This window comes from Cetorhinus maximus, chromosome 7, assembly GCF_964194155.1.
Source record: "Cetorhinus maximus chromosome 7, sCetMax3.hap1.1, whole genome shotgun sequence".
NCBI classification, from domain to species: Eukaryota; Metazoa; Chordata; class Chondrichthyes; order Lamniformes; family Cetorhinidae; genus Cetorhinus; species Cetorhinus maximus.
The window spans coordinates 35,988,377-36,010,654 of NC_135885.1; the positions used below are offsets into that span (position 1 = coordinate 35,988,377).

Here is a 22,278-nt window from a genome sequence, read left to right on the forward strand (position 1 = left end):
TTGAAGCAATGTAACCACTGTTTTCCCCTTTTTAATGTTTGGCAACTTCTGTTTCATTAACCTGAAATTGACAACTCAGTAACTAAATCTTCTGAAAACTCTCAAATATCACTTGAACATAACAACATCATTGTGACAAAAATGATGGACAACTGTTCTGTCTCTTTTCACTGCCCAAACATAGTTTCCTGAAACAGTTCACTGATGAAGACACTGCCCCTTTAATTAAAGTATCTAAATGATTAGCGTTCCTCATTAATTGAAGTTGTTCTTTCAAAATAGAACATTAACTAGTTGTGAGTCATCAGCTGTGTACCTTTGAGCTGGATTGCTTAGCAACAGAGTTTAATCTTTTACTGCGGCTCACATACCAACAATTTTAATCATCCTTATTTGACTGTTCAGTAAGCATTCCAACCAGTCTCATCTGTGTAATCATCCATTTCATTTTGTCAGTTATCCTCGAATGATCTACTATATGCTCTATTTTTATAAAAGAATCGTCTTTTGCAAAACCTTTAGACATTTTGCCAACCTGTGCTCCTTTTAATTAAGGAAAGATCTTTTCAAAAGGCCATGTAACCCTTTTAGGGACATTTTATGCAAGGATAGACTTTTTTTCATTTGCTTCCATTTCCACCACCACCCTTCTCCCCCTGCAAGTTTCTGTTGCAGTATACTACAGTGTGAAGTTATACAATGCAATTTTAACAGAATGTTTTTACAAAAATAAATAGAAACAAAATTTTAACACAGGGCCATGATGACCACGGACATCATGTCGAATGTCTGTTTACAAACATCCATTAAAATGATTATCCAACTCTTTTGATGGGGCAGCTTTGTAATGTGGCAAACAAAATATATTCATAGAATTATTTCCCTGGTCCAGAGAAATGGAAAGTTAGTTTATCAGAAATTTGAATTTTCTTTGATAATGTTATGTGCATTTATGTTATGACTCCATTTGTGGGACTGTGTTCACAAAAGCATAATCACATCAGTACATCAGGAGATGCATTTGATCGGCATCAGAGAAATCTTAACATTACAGGGAAAGCACAAGTTATGGAGTTTGACATGCATGCTTATCTCCAGAACATTCCAAATATTATCAGTTTTGGCAGGGATCCCCTGATTCATTTTTACCATCATCAACAACTTCAGAATGTTAGTTGCACTTTCCCTACTCAAGTTCACGGCCAGTTAAAACAAAAGTTGCCTTGTCTGCCTGATCTTGTTTAAGTGCTGTTTCATAGTAACGTCCATCTGAAGAGCGCCTGTTTTATTTCAATGAGCCTGCTTTTACTGTCCAAGGACAAAGTTCTTTGTGAACAGCTACAAAACATTGGTGCCGTTTTGACTGAATATTTGTCTTTTTTCCCCAAATTTCTTTTTATTTCATCCTGGCGAGTGTGCAGGATATCTTGTTGACTTTGCAATTACTAAAATTACTGATGTGTGAGCACAATTGGTGGTAACATAGAGTAGATAATAAGGAGATTTTGCACGCACGTCCAGGGTGAAGAACTTTCTACAGTTGATGCCAGTTTATAGGGAGATTAGGCATTTGTATGGTAGGAAAAGCTACACTTCCTTAGACACCATTGACACTCATTGTGCAGAGTTGAAATCAGTTCTGACAGATTTTCTTCATAGAGACAATATTACAAACAGGTTAATTCCAGTTCTATTTGCTATGCTCCAAATAATAGGGTTCATCTGTACATAAAATATATAAATCACATTATTTGTATTGAGGTAAAATGGAGTATAGCATTCAGCAAATGAGGAATGGCATTGTGATTATGTAGAATTTGTTGAATGAAGTACATTATGAATATTTGCCCTGCACAAGTACAGCTCAAGGTGAAACCAGTTGACTATTTCAAAATACTTTCTCATCTCAAATCTGAACCAAGTCTCAATGAGAATTTGGTAAATGTTTCTTTTATATTTGCTAAATGTCTTTCAGTAAATTTGTGTGATTCTGTACACTATATTAATAAATGACTAACTGCCTAATCATTCTCTGTATAGTTTAGCAAAAAGGAGACAATTTCCTGATTTGGCACTTCTAATGGGGAGCATCTTCTAGTGTCACTGTTGATTGGAAATTCATGTAATTCATGTGTGCTGTGCATAATTTTCAAACCATTTAAGCTCATAATTGGAAAATCGTGCACAGGTGCCCCAAAATTTCCATTATGTATGGATGTTTGGTGAGACTCCCCACTGGGAGCACAAGGTCGGAAAATTCACAGAATCTTGTGCTGCAGAAGGAGGCCATTTGGCCCATTGTGCCTGTGCTGGCTTTTTGAGAGAGCTAACCACTTAATCTCATTTTCCCTGCTCTTACTCAAAGCTCTGCAAATGTTTTCATTTCATGGTATTTATCCAATTCCCTTTTGAAAGTTACAATTTAATCTGCTTCCACCATTCTTTCTGGCAGTGCGTTCCAGATCATAACAACATGCCACAATATTATCTTATATATGTGAATAAACAGTGCAGCAATAACAGTAGAAAATATTAACGGTCACTTCCGTTTCATCACTACTCCAAATCTTGGTCCTGTGGTAACTTGTGTTTGCTCGTTAATAACTTGTCATTCATCAGTCATGCCAGTCATGGAGAATTGAAAGGGATGGGGGATATCAAAATAAAAATGTAGTTCTTTCACTTGGCTTGCACTCAGACCTGTGTTCGAGAGCCAGTTTGCTGTTTTTCACGTGGCTTGATGCTATACCTTGCTATACTGCTGTTATTATGCATAAATGGAGTGCCTCAAAGTGTCTGCTGTTTACCCATCATACAGAGACATGAAACCATTACGTTTTAAATTTTCAAACGTTGAAATATTATTTTCCATGCTATGGATCCTGTAAAAACATTGGATCACTTGGGCAGCAGTGAAATTTAATCAATGTTTAAAACAAACCACCCAAATCCCCGAGTATTGATGTTTCAGTTGATGGTTGACAGAACCCCACCACTAAGGACAAATATCTCTTATCGGCGGCTTTGACCGAAATCACGTAGGCACTTTGTGCTGCAATAATAAAATGAACATATATCCGATCAGGCTCTTCTACTTACTGAGTGGATTTCCAGATGGTGTATCGCGCTACATGTCAGCATTTTGAATACAGATCTCATGTTTCAGCGATGAAGGGGAAAATCCTGTAACACCCTACAGGAAAAGCAGTTCATAGATGTTTATAAATACCCTGAGACTTGTGTTCCTAGCCATTGACAATTAAAAGTGGTTTTGGTGTTATTCGAATTAACTTGGATGATATTCGAGTTAACTTTGAATGTAACTCACATTAATCAGTAAGGCATGCAAGATGGTCAGTGTGGTGGTGTAAAATTTCTTTGTAGCAAATACATTCTGACATCTTGCCTTAACTTGAAATAAATCAGCACAAGGCTCCATTCTTACAGCTGCTGGTGATGTAACATATGTTCTGGTGCATGACCCAGTAGCCATTATGATGTGGGAGTGGCGTTTAGAGCACAGGATATTCCTGACTTATTTGGGGGAGCGTTTTTCGTTTACACCATAGTTTTATTTCTGGCTGTTCTGCCAAGTGCTTTTTACAGCACTTAGTCTTTTCCATTTGGGAGAGTGATGTTTACAGCGGAGATTATTTCCATGCATTATAGGGAGTGGTATTTACAGCACAGGTTGCTTGCGGTTGTTTCAGGGATGGTGTTTACAAACACAGGTTATTCCAAAAAATTCTGACAAATAGTGTTTACAGTAAGGTTATTCTTAAAATGCTTTCAGGGAATGGTGATTACAACATAGTTTCTTCGTTGACCTGGAAATTGAACCCATCTGATCATTCGCTAATACTTTAAATGGCTGAAATGTTAAAACATTAATGACCATTCTACCGTGTTAAAAGTTCTAACAAGTGGATTTATGTTTTCATAATGATATAGGTTTTCTGTTTTCATAATGATATAGGTTTTCTGTTTTCATAATGATATAGGTTTTCTGTTTTCATAATGATATAGGTTTTCTGTTTTCATAATGATATAGGTTTTCTGTAACATCTTATTATTCAGTAACAATCAAATCAGTGAACTGTTACAGAAATCAGAAAAGTTAAAGTGAACGTTCTTAACAGTGGAAAACAAAAACAGAATTACCTGGAAAAACTCAGCAGGTCTGGCAGCATCGGCGGAGAAGAAAAGAGTTGACGTTTCGAGTCCTCATGACCCTTCAACAGAACTGAGTAATATTAGGAGAGGGGTGAAATATAAGGGGTGAAATATGTTCTTAACAGTGGGCAGTATTTAATGGAGGTGACGGGGGTGTCTCTCCCTAAGAGCCCCACTTCACTTCCTTTTGGGAAGGCCTGACGAAGTAAGTGCCCAGCAGTGGGCCTTCCCCAGGATTAAGGACCCCGGGGGCAGAGATCCTGCCGACCAATCAGAGGCCGGCAGCTCTTCATTGCTTGGCAGCACCACCAGGAAGGCAGTGGCTGCTGCTGATGACGCACCCACCCCTGGCCCAGGATTGCCAAGAGACCCAGGCCACAAGTAAGTGATGGTGTGGGGGAGTGGGGATCCCAGGGGTAGAGGGGGTGGTTCTCAGCAGACCCATCCTTCCCATTGCCAGGTCCTTCAATCAGACATAGTGCTTTTGATCCTGAAACCCCTCCCCAACCCTGAAGCCAGCATCAGCCCTGTACAGGTTAGTTTTTTAGGCTTGCTGCATGGTGAGTCACCCTCTTGTCAGTGAGTGAACACCACTGGTTGCCCACTTAAGGGTCTCAATTGGCGGCAGGACAGGAGGGCCATCCATGAGCCTTCCTGCCACGCGCTTAATCGGGGCAGAGGTGGGAAAGCAGCGAGGTTCCCCCGTCCTCCAGCCTCAGATTAAATCTCCTCCACCAAACCCTCCATGGTGGAAGGCATTAAATTTCTTCCAGTCACTCTGTTCTAATGCAAACCAACATTGACTTTGTAACACCACTAACATTTTGACTTGTCTTTGTTTTGTTTCTGATTTTTTTTTATTTTTTACAATCCAATTACCCTAACCTGCCCTGAAGGATGCTCGGCTGTATTTCTGCCTGATCCAGTGGTGTTTAGCACAAGCTTGGTTCTAGCCACACTCACTGCTGGTATTGGCAGATCTGGTGGTAATTTTTTGGAAATGTGGATGAAATTCCATAAACATCAATTACAATTGAGACTTTGAATTATAGGAAGTACAGGATCAAAAAAAAACACTGGACCCCAATCATTCAGAGTTTTTGGTCATGTGAAACAATTTATTATGGCCTAGTTTATTTGCATACAGTAGCATTTTGAAAACTTTGACTACATGTCCTTGAACCTGATTTTTCTGATGTAAATGTATCCAGTTTCCTTAGATTCTCTTTGTAGTTTAGGCTCCTAATCTCCAGTATCAATTTGGTTGCACTTCTCTTTACACTCTCCAAGGTCAGAATTTCCCCACCAGAATTGTAGAGAGTACTCCATGTGGAACTGAACCAGTAAAGGCTTAATTGTCACAACTGATGAGACCAAGAGGGGTGTGGAGAGCGTGGAGGGGAGGCACAAAAGGCCAGAGTCAGAACTGAAAAACACAGGAGAACCATAAAGCAGGAAAAGATCATGAAGACAGAATGTGGGAGTCTTTGTTGGTCAGGATGAGGGATTTAAATTCAGTGCATGACAGTGAAAGCAGGATTGAATGTAAATCAGGATACAAGATACTGTTCTGTACCATTTGGAGATTAAGATAGGCAGAGGTTTGAAGGAATGGAGAAATCGCGCTTCCTATTATTCCTTGGGATTTTTGCACAGTTTCTGGCTAAGAAAACCTATGATATTGTTTGCTGTCTTTATTGCATTGATGACTTAAATTCACTTTCTGCAAATATTGTCAGATCTCTTTTGTGCCCTGCAATCTAATACCTTTCACTTTATCCTCCTTCCACAGTCTCTTCACCCTGCACTTGTCCATATTATCCAATATCTCTTTGTTGTATTGATCCCCACTTTATCCAGATCACTCCATCTTTAGTCTTTGTTTCCTATTATTTTTAGCCCAGGGGGCCCAGCCCTGTTTTTTATCATCAGCAAACTTTGTCTCAGTTTCCACTTACATATGATAAAAAAATAAGGACCCAAGAGAACATACTGGTCACTTTCTTTGCTGCTGTGAAGTTTTCTGTACAATTTATCTTCTCCTGACCAAGCCAATTTTAATCCACCCCAGAAGCATGCTCTGTATTCTGCGCATTAGAAATATAGGAACATAATGACTAGAGTAGCCCATTTAGCCCCTTAAGCCTGTTCCGCCAATCAGTTAGATCATGGCTGATTGGTAACTTAACCCCATGTACCCAGTTTGCTTCCATAACCCTTGCCTAACAATAATAATGACCATGTGAATCTCCTGTGTGAAAAATTTTGTTTAAAATTTAAATACAATATCCAGTAGATCTCACCTTTTTCTCTCTTGCATTTGTCAGTCTTGGCCTTCTTGATTCATGTTTCTCTTGGATTTCATTATTCCCACCCTCGAGATCTCCTTTATCTACTACATAGGTCAGGCTCATCTGGGGATGTAGTGGGAAGGTACAGTGAGTGCCAGACTGGATTATGTGCTCAGATTCATGAGGTAGGACTTAAAGCCACAACCTCTGGAGCAAGAGTGCTACCACTGAGTCAATGTTGATTGATACCTCGAGCTATCCTTGGCTTTTCCTGGTCTACGTTTACAAGCTGTTGCTTGATGGTATAGGCATGGGGTTAGTGTTCTCTCATATGCTGACAGCACCATCTTTATCTCTTCAAGACTTCCCACAAACCTATAACTATTTTTATCTTAGTGTCTGATATTGAGTCATGTGTAGCGAACTTCAATACTTACCTTAAGTTTAATTTGAAGTCGCAGTTCGGGAACTACAGTTCCCGCCAGACCTCGGGACTTCTGTGCATACGCCGGCCGGGAAATGGCTGCATATGCGCAGTTATTTGATTTCACGAGCTTTAGGCTGGGAACCAGCCCTGAGCACGTGCGCAGAAGAAAAACCAAAGAAAGGAAATGGCGCAAAATAGCAGAGCAGGTGACCTGAACCGGAGTGCCATTTGAAGGAAGATTCCCCTGGGGAGGGGGATAGGGAGAAGATGCCAAACCAAAGCATGGAACAGAAAGAACTCCTCGAAGAAACTCCAGGTAGGGACAAAGACAAGTGATAGATCCCATTAAGTCAAGATAAATGACGGAGCCTTTTTCCCTGCTCCCAAGTTAAAGAAAGAGCTGTGGGGAGCAGACTTGAAGTACAGTGGGCTCTATTGAAGCCCTGAAGATCCGAGGAGGCAGCCAAAGGTTGGTGATTCCGTACTACAAGCCTTTGGAGCAGTGGTGTTCTGCTTGGCACGGCCAAAGATCTGAAGTTGTGCTTGTACGGTTAAGTTGGAGTGTACTCGAGTGAGATCCAAGGGAAAGAAACCTCAGAAGGCGAGATTGAAACCCCGAAGGTGGATCCTTGTTGAAGTCATCCGAGTGGGAGTGACATTGGGAGAGAATTCCAGGGCAAGTTCTTCGGATGTGGAGACTGGCGTCCCTCATGGGGAAGAGAGAATTTCACTGAGACTGGGTGGCTCAGTGTGATGGATGTCTGGGTGGGTTGTTGAGAAATCCATGGAATCTGCTTTGGTCACATTTGTCAGTTATTTTGGAGTGTGGGATGTCTGACCACAGTTCACCTGTTAATTCATATGTACCTCACACTTATCCTGAATATTAGACTATAAGATAGAGATTGTAAATTGTTTTATCTTTCCGAAGTCGTATGTGTCTGTAAAAGATATAGTTGGGGTGATGGAATAGTGAATATTTGAATAATTTTCTTGTGTTTATATTGAGATCTTTTCAACCATTCTTGTCTGGTGTAATATAGTTCATTTTTCTTGTTTATTAAATGTTTTATTCTTTTGTGTTAAAAGCTCATCAGCAGACTCCTGTGAATTTGTTCAGTAACTTGCCTCCATGACAGATGGCCTTTTTGGGGGTGGGGGGTCTCCTCTACATTAGGGAGACTAAACACAGACTGGGTGACCGCTTTGTGGAACACCTTCGCTCAGTCAGCAAGCATGACCCAGACTTTCCTGTTGCTTGCCATTTCAACACACCATCTTGTTGTCATTTCATTTCAATACACCATCTTGCCCACATGTCCATCCTTGGCCTGCTGCAATGTTCTAGCGAAGCCCAACACAAACTTAAGGAACAGCATCTCATCTTTCAATGCGGCACTTAACAACCTTCTGGACTTGACATTGGGTTGAACTTCAGACCATGAACTCTCTCCTCTATCTTTATCGCTTTCTTAATTCATGTTTTAAAATTTTTACTTTTTTTCTATTTATTTATTTATTTATTTACTTGTTTGTTTATGTATTTATTTATTTACTTTTAAACTTATTTTTTAATTTTTTACTATCATTTTTCCCCTACACCCACCCCATCCCACAGGACCATCTGTCACCTGTTTCAATTTTCAGCTTTCAGAGTGCTGACCCTTGTTCTGCTATTAACACATTCTGCTACCTTACCTTTATGCCACGATCAGCAGTTTCTTTAGTCCTTAACACTGCCATTAACATTCCCTTTTGTCTTGTGTCCATGACACCTTTGTCAGTCTCTCCTGAGTTCCCACCTATCCCTGACTTTCAATTTTGCTCCACCCCCACTTAAACTGTATAAAATCCATCATATTTCTACTTTATTTTAACTCTGAAGAAGAGTTTTGTGGGCACAAACGTTAACTCTGTTTCTCTCTCCACAGATGCTGCCAGACCTGCTGAGTTTTACCAGCATTTTCTGTTTTTATTTCAGATCTCCAGCATCCACAATATTTTGCTTTTAATCAACAACACATGATGCAAAGGCGAGGGATAGATATGAAACATAATAGTCGTGCAATTAAAGAGTGACTTCTGTGCTCATACCAAGTCAGTTGAGGCTGTCCAAACTGATTTCATTTGGGACGTTTTAAGGTTGGCAAAAAGGAAGAATTTTGTCCCATCAGTCTAGGCTGTGATAGGACTGCAGCACAAGTTTCCCAAAACGTAATGGAACATTTAATTCCCACAGCCTCAGGTTTTAGGATATCATTACATATCTAGTGTGGTGGTGGCTTTGCTGATGGCTTTGCTGCACTTGTGTTCCCCACTCTTCAAACTTCCAATTTCATGAGTTAGTTAGAACATCATCAAGAAAGTCACCCAATTATAATACTTGATAATTAGTTGCAGAGCAACATTGCTTGAAGCCTGGGCACAGTCTGTACCTAGCACTTTGTGTAGTATGTTGGGATACGAATAAACTACATGATAGATCAGGGGAGTCGATGGCATAGTGGTATTGTTGCCGGATTAGTAATCCAGAGACCCAGGGTAATGCTCTGGGGACCTGGGTTCGAATCTGCCACAGCAGATGGTGGAATTTGAATTCAATAAAAAAATCTGGAATTAAGAGTCCAATGATAACCATGAAACCATTGTCGGTTGTTGTAAAAACCCATCTGGTTCACTAATGTCCTTTAGAAAAGGAAATCTGTGGTCTGGCCTACATGTGGCTCCAGACCCACAGCAATGTGGTTGACTTTTAAATGCCCTCTGAAATGGCCAAGCAAGCCACTCAGTTGTAACAAACCGCTACAAAGACACAAAAAAGGAATGAAACCGGAATGAAACCCGGCATCGACCTAGGCACCGGAAATGACAATGGCAATCGCAGCCCTGTTGACCCTGCAAAGTCCTTACTAACATTTGGGGGCTAGTGCCAAAATTGGGAGAGCTGTCTCACCAGCAACAGCCTGACATAGTCATCCTCATGGAATCATACCTTACGGATAATGTCCCAGACTCCATTGTCACCATTCCTGGGCATGTCCTGTTCCACCGACAGGACCAACCCAGCAGAGGTGGCGGCACAGTGGTATACTGTTGGGAGGGAGTTGTCCTGGCCCCCATGAAGTCTTATTGCATCAGGTCCAACATGGACAAGGAAACCTCATGCTGATCACCACCTTCCGCCCTCCCTCAGCTGATGAATCAGTGTTCCTCCATGTTGAACATCACTTGGAGGAAGCACTGAGGGTGGCAAGGGTGCAGAATGTACTCTGGGTGGGGGACTTCAATGACCAAGAGTGGCTCGGTAGCACTACTACTGACCGAGCTGGCTGAGTCCTCAATGACATAGCTGCTAGACTGGGTCTGCGGCAGTTGGTGAGGGAACCAACAAGAGGGAAAAACATATTTGACCTCATTCTCACCAACATGCCTGCCGCAGATTATTCTGTCCATGACAGTATCGGTAGGAGTGACCACCACACAGTCATTGTAGAGACGAAGTCCTGCCTTCACATTGAGGATACCCTCCATCGTGTTGTGTGGCACTACCACTGTACTGAATGGGATAGATTTCGAAGAGATCTAGCAACTCAAGACTGGGCATCCATGAGGCGCTGTTGGCCATCAGCAGCAGCAGAATTGTATTTGAACACAATCTGTAACCTCATGGCCCAGCATATCCCCCACTCTACCATTGCCATCAAGTCAGGGGATCAACCCTGGTTCAATGAAGAGTGCAGGAGGGCATGCCAGGAGCAGCACCAGGCATACCTAAAAATGAGGTGTCAACCTGGTGAAGCTATAAAACAGGACTACTTGCGTGCCAAACAGCATAAGCAGCAAGTAATAGACAGAGCTAAGCAATCCCACAACCAACGGATCAGATCAAAGCTCTGCAGTCCTGCCACATCCAGTCGTGAATGGTGGTGGACAATTAAACAACTAACTGGAAGAGGAGGCTCCACAAATATCCCCATCCTCAAAGATGGAGGAGCCCAGCACAGCAGTGCAAAAGATAAGGCTGAAGCATTCACAACAATCTTTAGCCAGAAGTGCCAAGTGGAAGATCCATCTCGGCCTCTTCTGGAGATCCCCAGCATTACAGATGCCAGTCTTCAGCCAATTCGATTCGCTCTACATGCTATCAAGAAATGGCTGAAGGCACTGGATACTGCAAAGGCTATGGGCCCTGATAATATTCCGGCAATAGTACTGAAGCCTTGTGCTCCAGAACTTGCCGCACCCCTAGCCAAGCTGTTCCAGTACAGCTACAACACTGGCATCTGCTCGGCTGTGTGGAAAATTGCCCAGGTCTGTCCTGTACACAAAAAGCAGGACAAATCCAACCCGGCCAATTACCGTCCCATCAGTCTACTCTACTCTCGATCATCAGTGAATTAATGGAAGGGGCCATCAACAGTGCTATCAAGCAGCACCTGCTTAGCAATAATCTGCTCACTGATGCCCAGTTTGGGTTCTGCCAGGGCCACTCAGCTCCTGACCTCATTATAGCCTTGGTTCAAACATGGACAAGAGAGCTGAACTCCTGAGGTGAGAGTGACTGCCCTTGACATCAAGGCAGCATTTGACCGAGTGTGGCATCAAGGAGCCCCAGCAAAACAGGAGTCAATGGGAATCAGGGGTAAAACTCTCCGCTGGTTGGAGTCATACCTAGTACAAAGGAGGATGGTTGTGGTTGTTGGAGGTCAGTCATCTCAGCTCCAGGACATCACTGCAGGAGTTTCTCAGGATAGTGTCCTAGGCCCAACCATCTTCAGCTGCTTCATCAATGACCTTCCTTCTGTCATAAGGTCAGAAGTGGGGATATTCGCTGATGATTGTACAATGTTCAGCACCATTCGTGACTCCTCAGATGTTGAAGCAGCCCAAGTCCAAATGCAACAAGACCTGGACAATATTCAGACTTTGGCTGACAAGTGGCAAGTAACATTCGTGCCACACAAGTGTCAGGCAATGACCATCTCCAACAAGAGAGAATCCAGCCATCACCCCTTGATGTTCAATGACATTACCATCCCTGAATCCCCCACTATCAACATCCTGGGAGTTACCATTGACCAGAAACTGAACTAGACTAGCCTTATAAATACTGTGGCTACATGAGCAGGTCAGAGGCTAGGAATCATGCGACAAGTAACTCAACTCCTGACTCCAAAAGCCCGTTCACCATCTACAAGGCACAAGTCAGGAGTGTGATGGAATACTCCCCACTTGCCTGGGTGAGTGCAGCTCCTACAACACGGAAGAAGCCGGACACCGTCCAGGATAAAGCAGTCTGCTTGATTGGCACCACATCCACAAACATTCACTCCCTCCACCACCGACGCACAGTAGCAGCAGTGTGCACCATCTACAAGATGCACTGCAGGAACTCACCAAGGCTCCTTCAACAGCACGTTCCAAACCATAACCACTACCACCTAGAAGAACAAGGGCAGCAGATAAATGGGAATACTGCCACCTGGAAGTTTCCCCTCCAAGTCACTCACCATCCTGACTTGGAAATATATTGCCGTTCCTTCATTATTGCTGGATCAAAATCCTGGAACTCCCTTCCTAACAGCACTGTGGGTGTACTTGAATCACTGCAGTCCATGTGGTGTAAGAAGGCAGCTCACCAGCACCTTCTCAAGGGCAACTAGGGATGGGCCATAAATGCTGGCCCAGCCAACAAAGCCCACCAGTGAATGAATGAAAAAAAAGGCAGTACTTTCCATTCCAGTCAATGATTGTATAGTGCAATTTAAAAATTTTATCATGGCAATAAGTTTTAAGGTGGTTTTGCAATTTATATCCTGAAATTATGATAGCTTGATAATTTGTTGTGCTTTTGAGTTTTGCAGATACATATGTTTTATGTCTCAGTCCCCTGTCCTTGTATCATAAGTTGATTTAAAGGACAATCAAACTCATTTAATTGATTTCAGTGATCATAACCAATCCATGCCCATTGAACCTACGTCAGGTTTGCAGATAAAAGCAGCCTACATATGATGCAAGTATTGCATACTTTCACCATAGCCCTTTATTTGGGGGGGAGGGGGGGGTGCGGTAAAAGAGTGAAAAATCAGCTTAACTTCTCATTCGGAGCAAGATTGGAGCATAAGTTCTTTTGCTTCATAAGAAATACAAACTTAGCTGGCCATGAGTAGAGTTTATTATTTCCAAACATTAACTGGAGTAGGCCATTCAGCACTTTAAGCCTGTTCCACCATTCAATTAATTCATGGCTAATGTGTTAGCCTGATCCAATCAAAAAAGCAATTTCAGATTAATGGGAATTTGTGCACCAGATTTATAGGCAAAAACAAACAAGATTCATATTTTTGGTCGTTATTTCGGTGAGAACTGGGACATCAATTCCATTGGATGTGCACTAAAGTAGGAGTGATATTTTGCTGCAGGCTACCAAGAAGCATGGCAGATGCTCCTCATGTGTTGGAGAAAATGTGAATGCCGGAACCTCTTCCTTCAGCAATGTTCTAATTTGACACTAAAACTGTGTGAAATGAGGAATATAAAAGTACCTGCATGTTTTGTTGATGCTGTCTGAATCTCTTAGCCAGGTTGTGCTCATTAGTTGCATTGCTCTGAGCTGAAACTGGCACACAATGAATCAACAGTGTGAGCGCAGTTATGGGACAGGCCATTAAGAAGCTTATTCCCCAGCCACTTGCACGGATAGAATTGAGAACAGCAGTACATTCTGGGTGAATGTTGCTCTGCCAGTGTTCCAGATGTCCTTATCCCCCAAGTTTCTTATTATTGTCTTCCTTGAGAGTCAATAGGGATCTTGGCAAGGTTTGATGCAACTAATTATGGCAGAAAAAACATGCAGCAATGTGACTACTGACGAAGGGCAGGATATTTAGAGGTAAAAAATCAGGCAGGCTATAAAACTGGTGACCGAAGCACCATTAGGCATTTTCCGCCTGTTTATTTAAAAATTAAGCTTACTCTCAATGTATTTTCTACTCTTACACTTTCGTAGGGCTTTTCCATCCCCGGCCCATTTTCATTAACTCCTTTATTATGTGGCAATGGTGATAGGTGTGAACTTGTCGTTTGTACAGTTTATTTAGCATCTTGCTCCAAGTCTGCTGTCCATGCCTTGCCAGTGTCATTCTGATTCCAGCTATTCAAATTTCTGCCCACGCCCACGCCCCCCCCCCCCCACCCCCCCCCGCCATCCTAATAAGGCTGAAACTAGTCCTTAATCTTGTAATCCTTTCATTCTGTGGAACATCACTTTGGAATCACCAATATACTATATCACAACAGTGCACTGTAAACATTGTAACCAAGGATTTAAAAATGCAAACACTGTATAGCTTATTTTTTTTTAAAGTTGCTAAGCCTGGCTGAGAGTGATGACAATGACATAGCAAAATAATCATAATGTATTTATTATTTAAATATGAGAAATTAAAGCTTGAAATATAGTTAACTCCCTTTTTAAACTAAACGAATTCTTGCTTTTACCAAGGTATTTCACTCTTGCAAATCCAAGTGATCCCAGCATACAATATCTTCTAGCTTTGTATCTGCCCTCCTGTCTGATGTAGTACTTTTAGCATTTGTCCTGTATTACACCCTTACATTGGTATTGTGCCACCACCCTGATGTGAGAAGTGCTTTACACCCTACCATGAGCTCCTTTTCACTTTGAAGCTGAAAATCTTGAGTGATCTGCATTGAACGGCAATAAATCCCAAAATGCATTGGCAGTTTTTAGGCCCTGCCTCTGGAAGATTGATGAGCATTGCAGTAAATAATAGCCCCATTCCCATCAGTTCCTTTAATACATGGCAGCGGAGCCTGCACCGTTCATATCGCCTTGTCGCTCTTCTTGTGTGATTTCACAATTAACAAAGGTCCTCCTGCAATAACTGCCTCTGTATTCTGGATTTGTGAATATTTTTGTGATGTTGATAAATCTATTTTTAAGTTAACACAGTACCAAACTTAATGGAATGTCATGTATAATCTCTAGGAAACCCTGGAAAGCAAGCAAGATGAGGGTTTTGATTAACTAAATATCTTGCTGGATCCATGTGCAGAATGGGTAGATCAGTGCATTTTGCCGTTCCCATTGCTGTTAGTTGCAAAGCTCATTGCTGTTTATTTTCCGTGACATTTAGTTTCATTCCCACAATGAGTTGAATCATCTTGTAATCTAATTAACATTGTCATACTATTAAATATTGATTGTAGTTCACTTACAAAATTTTCCCTAGTTTAAAAGCTTCCTGACTCATTATAAATAATTTAGTATTAACTCATTATGATTCATATGCCACCAATACGCTTGGGCACTTTTTGTTAGTGACACAAAGATGCTGTTTACTTTCATCAAATGATTTAAAAATAAGAACCAAGAAATATTTGGTTTATTTCTTTATTTCTTCATGATTTGTGAGATGACATGAATTGAATGAAGCAAACAAAACAGACCTGTGTGTGTCAATGTATGGAGAGAAAGAGAGAGACAAATTATAGTGACTTCCACAAGTTGAAAGATCAATTTTAGGATTAAGTTGATGGTATACCTTTAAAAGTAGTCTGTTGATGCCCACTAATTAGGTTCACACATAAAGAATTCTTGGGTGAGGTACTGGAGGGTGATCGGTATCCATGAAGTGTACCCTGCCTTCAAGAAATTGAAAAATCTCCTGGGGCTATCAGAGAAAAATATTTGCATATTATGTGGGACATTAATGTTATTAATGAGATTGAAGATATACGTGTATTAGAAATTTTATCACAACAGTAGGCACCATGTTCACTCATTTGATAAAACTCCAATTTAGTCACAGCCACATTTATTATTTACTTATACTAATTGATGCCTTTATGTCATGTTTTAGTGTTAATGGATGAATCTGGAGTTTATAAATACAGAGTTAATCCTGTGAACCATTCTTATAATGTATTCAGTATTTAGTCAAATTTCAAGGTCACTATATCAACTAATGCCACCTAAGTGAAGCATCAAAAAGGGTCATGTATTTATAACGGCATTACGCATTTGTCCTTCTGAAAGTCCCTGCAGAGCTCAATAACCATATTATGGTGGTGGCCTTCCATCTCGTAAGACAATGGTTTGCACTCTGGTAGTCAACTGTATTAAGGATTGCCTAGTTTGGCTCAGGAGCCCTGCTCTGGCATGGCAGTCTCTGCTGCATTTGCTGCAGAGGAAGACAGTGGGATGAGAAGGTGCACGATTCGCTGCCCTCTTGGCCAGCTGAGCTTTTCGTTTCTGCTCAACTATTCCAATGCCCCTCGATACAATCAGCCTCCAGAGGTCATGGCTGTCAGTGACTGTCTCCCAGTTGGCAGTGTCGAGGTCGACTATCTTCATCTCACTTGTAGGTGTCCTTGTAGTAGAGGCATGGACGTCCGGCAGGCCGTGACCCAGTGGCCAGTTCACTGTACAGAAGGTCTTTGGGTGAAGGCCATCATCCATTCGATGTGTTGGCTCAGCCACATTCAGACACCACTGGCTTATCAATGAATATATGCTGTGGAGTTAGCATGCTCCAGGACCTCTGAATTGGTGACCTTGTCCTGCCAAGAGATGCTGAGGATATATCTGAGACAGCGAAGATGCAAACTGTTCAGCCTTTTCTCCTGCCTAACATACATTGTCTAGGTCTCATGCACTGTAGAGAAGTGCAGTTAAGACGCAGGCTTGATAGTCACAGTTGGTGTTCTCAGTCAGGGTGCTGTTGTTCCCCACTTACTCAGCTTGGACATAACAGCTGCAGCTTTTGCAAAGCAAGTGTTGATTTCCACATCAAGGGACAGATTGCTGGTAATTGTGCAGTCTTGATATGTGCAGCTATCAACAACCTCTAGCATCACATTGTCATTGTCGATTCATGGTGATTTGGCAATATCCTGAACCATGACATTTGTCTTCTGATACTGATGGTCAAACCAAACCATTTACAGGCATGAGAGAGTCTGTCCATTTATTGCTAAAGGTGTTCCTCGGTATGGAATGCTAGTGTGGCATCATCAGCGTAGAGCAACTCTTGAGGGATTGGCACATCTTTGTCATTGATCTCAGGTGAACAAGGCTGAAGAGCTTTCCATCAGTTCTAGGATGTAAGTAGAAACCCTCAATGGATGACCTGAAGGCATTTTTTTAAACATTCTTTTATGAGATGTAGCGTCATTGGCTAGGCCAGCATTTAATGTCCATCACTAATTGCCCTTGACAGCAGCAAAGAGAATAATACGCCAAAGAATGTCGGTGCCAGAACACAACCCTGTTTAACTCCATTATGGATCAGGTTCCAATATTGCCCTGTCACAGCTGACCTTATCCATCATGTTGTCATGGAAAGAGGAGATCACATTGAGCATCTTTGGTGGGCAGCTAATTTTTTCCAGCAGCTTAAATAGACTGCTTCTGCTCACATTGTCAAACGCTTAGGTGCTGGCATAGCCAGTGACACCCACATCCCATGAAAGAATGTTTTTTAAAAAATGCCTTCAGGTCATCCATAGAGGGTGTCTACTTACATACTAGATGAAGGCAATGTATAGTTTGTTCACAAGGTTTCTCTTGCAGCTGCCAGATTGAGAAGATCATGTCAATTGTAGATCTTACAGCTCCGAAACAACACTGGGATTTGGGGTAGATGCATTCAGCCAGAATCTGCAATCTGATGAGGGCAGCATAGGCAAATATTTTTCCCATGATGCTCAGTAGGGAGGTGCCTCTCAAGTTGTTGCAGTCGTCCTTGTTCTTGTACAGGGTCACAATCTCTCAATAGCATTCTCAACAAAGGCAGCTAATATAGTGCTTACTGTGGTATTGATCATTCCCTGGTGTGCACCAGGGTTCAGATGCAACCTTAAGTTTTTTTCATTCAGAACAGAAAGGCCGCCCTTGTTTCAATGTCAGCCATACTGCCAACCTAGATAAAAACCAACAGTTCCTTGACTCTATTGAACATGCGTTCTCTGGCATTCTCACACAAGAGCACTGAAGTGGAATGGAACATACTAAGAGACGCCCTCTGCAATACCGCACTCTCAATGTATGAGAAGCAAGAGTAGAAAATTGCTGACTAGTTTGAGGCTAACATCACTGTGGAATCTGTCATTGAAGCCAAGCAGTCCACCCTCATTAATTGCAAGAAATCCAAATGAGAAGACTGCACTAAGAGTTGCTCGAAGTTAAGTCCAATAGACTGCTAGGCAGTGCGCCAATGACTACTGGTTACAACTTTGCCAAAATATCCAGATGTCCTGCAATACATGGAATGCTAGAGGCATGTATGAAGGTATCAAAATGGCAACAGGTACATCAGCTAAGAAAACAGCACCTTTGAAAACAAAGGCAATGGATGTCATCACTGACTGCAATATGCAGTCAGAGAGATGGGTGGAACACTACCTTGAGTTGTACTGCAAGGAGAACACTATCACTGAGGAAGCTTTAGACACCAAAGAAAACCTGTCTGCCATGGCAGAGTTGGATTTGAACCCACATTGGAGGAGCTTAGCAAAGCTATTGACTCACTTGCCATGGGCAAAGCTCCAGGTGCTGATGCTATACCGCCTGATGTCCTTAAGCATGGGAAACTGGTATGGGGGGGCGGGGGGGAGTGAGACAGTGGTGTAGTGGACTAAGTAATCCAGAAGATTGGGGGACAAGGGTTCAAATCCTACCACGTCAGTTGGTGGAATTTTAAATTCAATTAATTAATAAATGTGGAATATAAAGCAAGTCTCAGTAATGATGACCATGAAACTATCATTGATTGATTGATGTAAAAACCCATCTGGTTCACTAATGTCCTTTAGGAAAGGAAATCTGCCGTCCTTATCTAGTCTGGCCTACATGTGACTCCAGACCCACAGCAGTGTGGTTGGTTCCTAACTGTCCTCTGAAATGGCCTAGCAATCCACTCAGTTCAAGGGCTATTGGTGGTGGGCAACAAATGCCGGACTTGCCAGTGACATCCACATCCTGTGAAAGGAGGAAAAAAAAAACCTATTCAGCATCCATCGAGTGCATGAGAGTCGTGGGCCAGTGGCTAAGATGGTGTGCTAGAAATGCACTGTTCTTCCAGCATCTAACTTTTTACACGGTATGAGTGGAAAGAGCTGCTTAACTAATAGGAATGGTCTTGGCCTCGATTCCCCTCCACCCAAAACCGCACTCTATTATGAGACTGTGGACTAATTTAAGTCTAGATTCCTGGCTCTAGTGGTTAGTGTAATACATTCAAGATATTTGTCACTTCCCGTGTAAATCAACTGTGCTTCATTCCAAAGTTGCTTATGATTTAACCACTGACTGTAGCAAGCACATTGTTTTTTAACCATTCATTTTAGGGCAAATGAAATATGATATACAATCTATATCAATGGCTTGGATGAAGGGACTGGATCTATGTTTGTTAAATTTGATGATGGCACAGGTAGGGGAGAAAGTTGTGAAGATGATTTAAAGAGTCTGCAAAGGGATATAGATAGGTTAATTGAGTGGGCGAAAATATAGCAGATGGAGTATGATGTTGTATAATGGGAAAATTTGAACTTGTCCACTTTGGCAGGAAGAATAGCAGTATATTATTTAAATACCTACTGCCCACCTTCCTTCCCGGGGCCTCATATGGAGCTCACTTCCTGAGCAAGATCTACCAGCAAACATCCTTCAGATAAAGGAATGGGAAACACGGAAGTCACTAACAAGTTCCTTGTGACAAAAGCCATTTATCAAAATGGCAGACTTTGAACCACTGCAATGAGAGTGTTCCTTGCTAAACAGATTCAGGACAGGCCAGGGCACCTGTGCAGCCACCCTCCACCACTGGGATCTCAGTACAAACTCCTTGTACACTTGTGGAAAAACACAAACAATGCTGCATGTTGCTGAGGAGTGTCCCCTTTACAAACTAAGTAGCAGACTAATCACAAAAACTCACTAAATGAGGAGGCTATCACTTGGCTTCGTGGATATCTGGGTGTCCTTGGTGCATGACTCACAACTTTATGCAGGTACAGCAAGTGATTAGGAGGGCAAATAGAATTTTATTGCTCATTGCAAGGGGAATATAATATAGAAGTAGGGAATTGCTACAGTTGTGTAGGGTGTTGGTGAGACCACATCTAGAGCACTGTTTACAGTTTTGGTCTCCTCATTTAAGAAATTACATTGGAAGCAGTGCAGAGGAGGTTTACTCAACTGATTCTTGGATGAAGGGGTTGTCAGGTAAGGCCTGTAGCCATTGGAGTTTAGAAGATTGAAAGGTGAACTTACAGAAACACAAGATCCTGAGGGGACTTGACAGGGTGGATGCAGAAAGGATGTTCTCCCTTGTGGGAGAGAGTCGAACTAGGGGACACAGTTTGAAAATAAGGGGCTTCCCATTTAAGACAGAGATGAGGAGAAATTTTTTTCTGTAGATCATTAGTCTGTGGAACTCTTCCCTAGAGAGCAGTGGAGGCAGGGTTATTGAATATTTTTAAGGCTGACTTGGATGAATTCTTGACTGACCAGGAAGTCAAAGGGTATATGGGGTAGTCAGGAAAGTCAAGGCCACAGTGGGATCAGCCAAGATCTTAGCAAATGGCGGAGAGGCTCGTGGGACCAAGTGGCCTAATCCTGCTCCCAATTTGTATGTTCATACGCATGATGAGGATGCAGTTATATATACTTATGAACATACAAACTTACAAAATAGGAGCAGAAATAGGCCATTCGGCCCCTTGAGCCTCCTCCACCATTCAATATGGTTGTGGCTGATCTGTTTGTTTCAAATTCCAATTCCCTTCTACTCCCGAGAACCTTAGATTCTTGTTAGGCAAGGGAATCAATCTACCTCCACCTTAAAAATATTCAATGACCCCGCCTCCACTGCCTTCAGAGATAGCGTGTTCCAAAGTCGCACAACCCCCTGAGAAAAGATTTTTCCTTATCTCTGTCCTATAATGGCGACCCCTAATTTTAAAGCAGTGCCTCCTAGTTCCAGACTCCTCCATAAGAGGAAACATCCTTTCCACATCCACCTGGTCAAGACCATTCAGGAGTTTATATACTTCAATCAAGTCACCCCTCGCTCTTCTAAACTCCAGTGGATTAATGGATTAATTCCTGTAAGAAATGCTCTTAAGATGTTTCTTGATCTGAAATTTATCTCATACGCAGATCTTGAAATAGTAGGTTACCTGAATCAGCTTTATTAAATGGCTGAATATTATAGATAGAGCTTTACTCCCAGGATGGGTTTTGGGTCATTGCCATGATTTTAGGAACAAATCTCAATCAAAGTTCAACACAGTTTGTCTTGGCACGCTAACTGCCAGGCTTGTGACAGAATGTAGGGAAAAAATAATTTACCTTTTCGCCCTTTACCAACTACATAAACAAGAGTGATGTTGGTGTGGGTGCAGTACAACATTCCATTGGGCCTTCAGCAGGGGCGAGAATAACACAATTGTCAGTTTAATTCACTGCTGCTGAAGCAGTGGTGCATAATGCTGCACCACTGTTTTGGAAAATAACAAGAAGTGATGGAATACTGTGCTATACTTGTTACATTTTTGTATATTTTTAGCACAGGAAAGAGTGACTTCATCCCCCTCTTACAACAAGCCTTTGTCTCACTTGTACCAGGTGAACCAGATACTAAGTTAAGTAGCTCCCCAGAGTACAGTTAAATGTAATTTTTATTGTTAGCCTATTAACTGCCTTGGACATTGCATAAAAGTTTTGGTGAATATATGCCTCTGCAATTTGTAAACTTGAACAGATTAAGCATTGCCCTCAAATGTAATTTTCTACCTTTTAAAATTCATTTCTAAATTAATACTGATAAGAGAATGGAACAAATACTTTGGTGAGATTTACTTGGCCGAATTCCCCCAAATCCCAGGGGTAGCTATGTTCACTTGTTACAAAGTTAATTTATTTTCATTTTTTTTTAAATGTAGACTTTTAAAGAACATCTTAAGAAAAGTGGGGCATGGGCAGCTAATTCTTTTTCAATTATTAGTTCATGTTTGAAACTGCTTTGCACTGAAGTGGTATCTCAGACTCTACCTTTGACGCTGGGATGGGGGGTGGTTGATTCTTCATGAAAGATTCTAACTTTCAGGTACAATAGAAATTAAACGTTTTATTGATTTATTGCGAACCATTCCAATATTGAATATATTTTTAAACCTTTCAATTTGTTCTCTGCATCTCTGTCTGCACCCAACCTGGCAAATATTTCCCCAGTCGCCCCATCCTGCTGCTTAGAACTCGTGCTCAAATCTTAGTGTATTCACCATGTCCATTCTTCTGGGTCAGGTCTGTTAACTCTCAAACTTCCCTACCTGCTCTGTATTAAATATAAACAT

The 22,278-nt window shown here is 41.7% G+C and overlaps 1 protein-coding gene across 5 annotated transcripts in view; it reads left to right on the forward strand.

The window, feature by feature from the left end:
• LOC144682710 (stAR-related lipid transfer protein 13-like) overlaps positions 1-22,278 on the forward strand; it is a 165,267-nt gene that overhangs the window by 39,049 nt on the left and 103,940 nt on the right. The gene's annotated exons all lie outside the window — the stretch shown is intronic.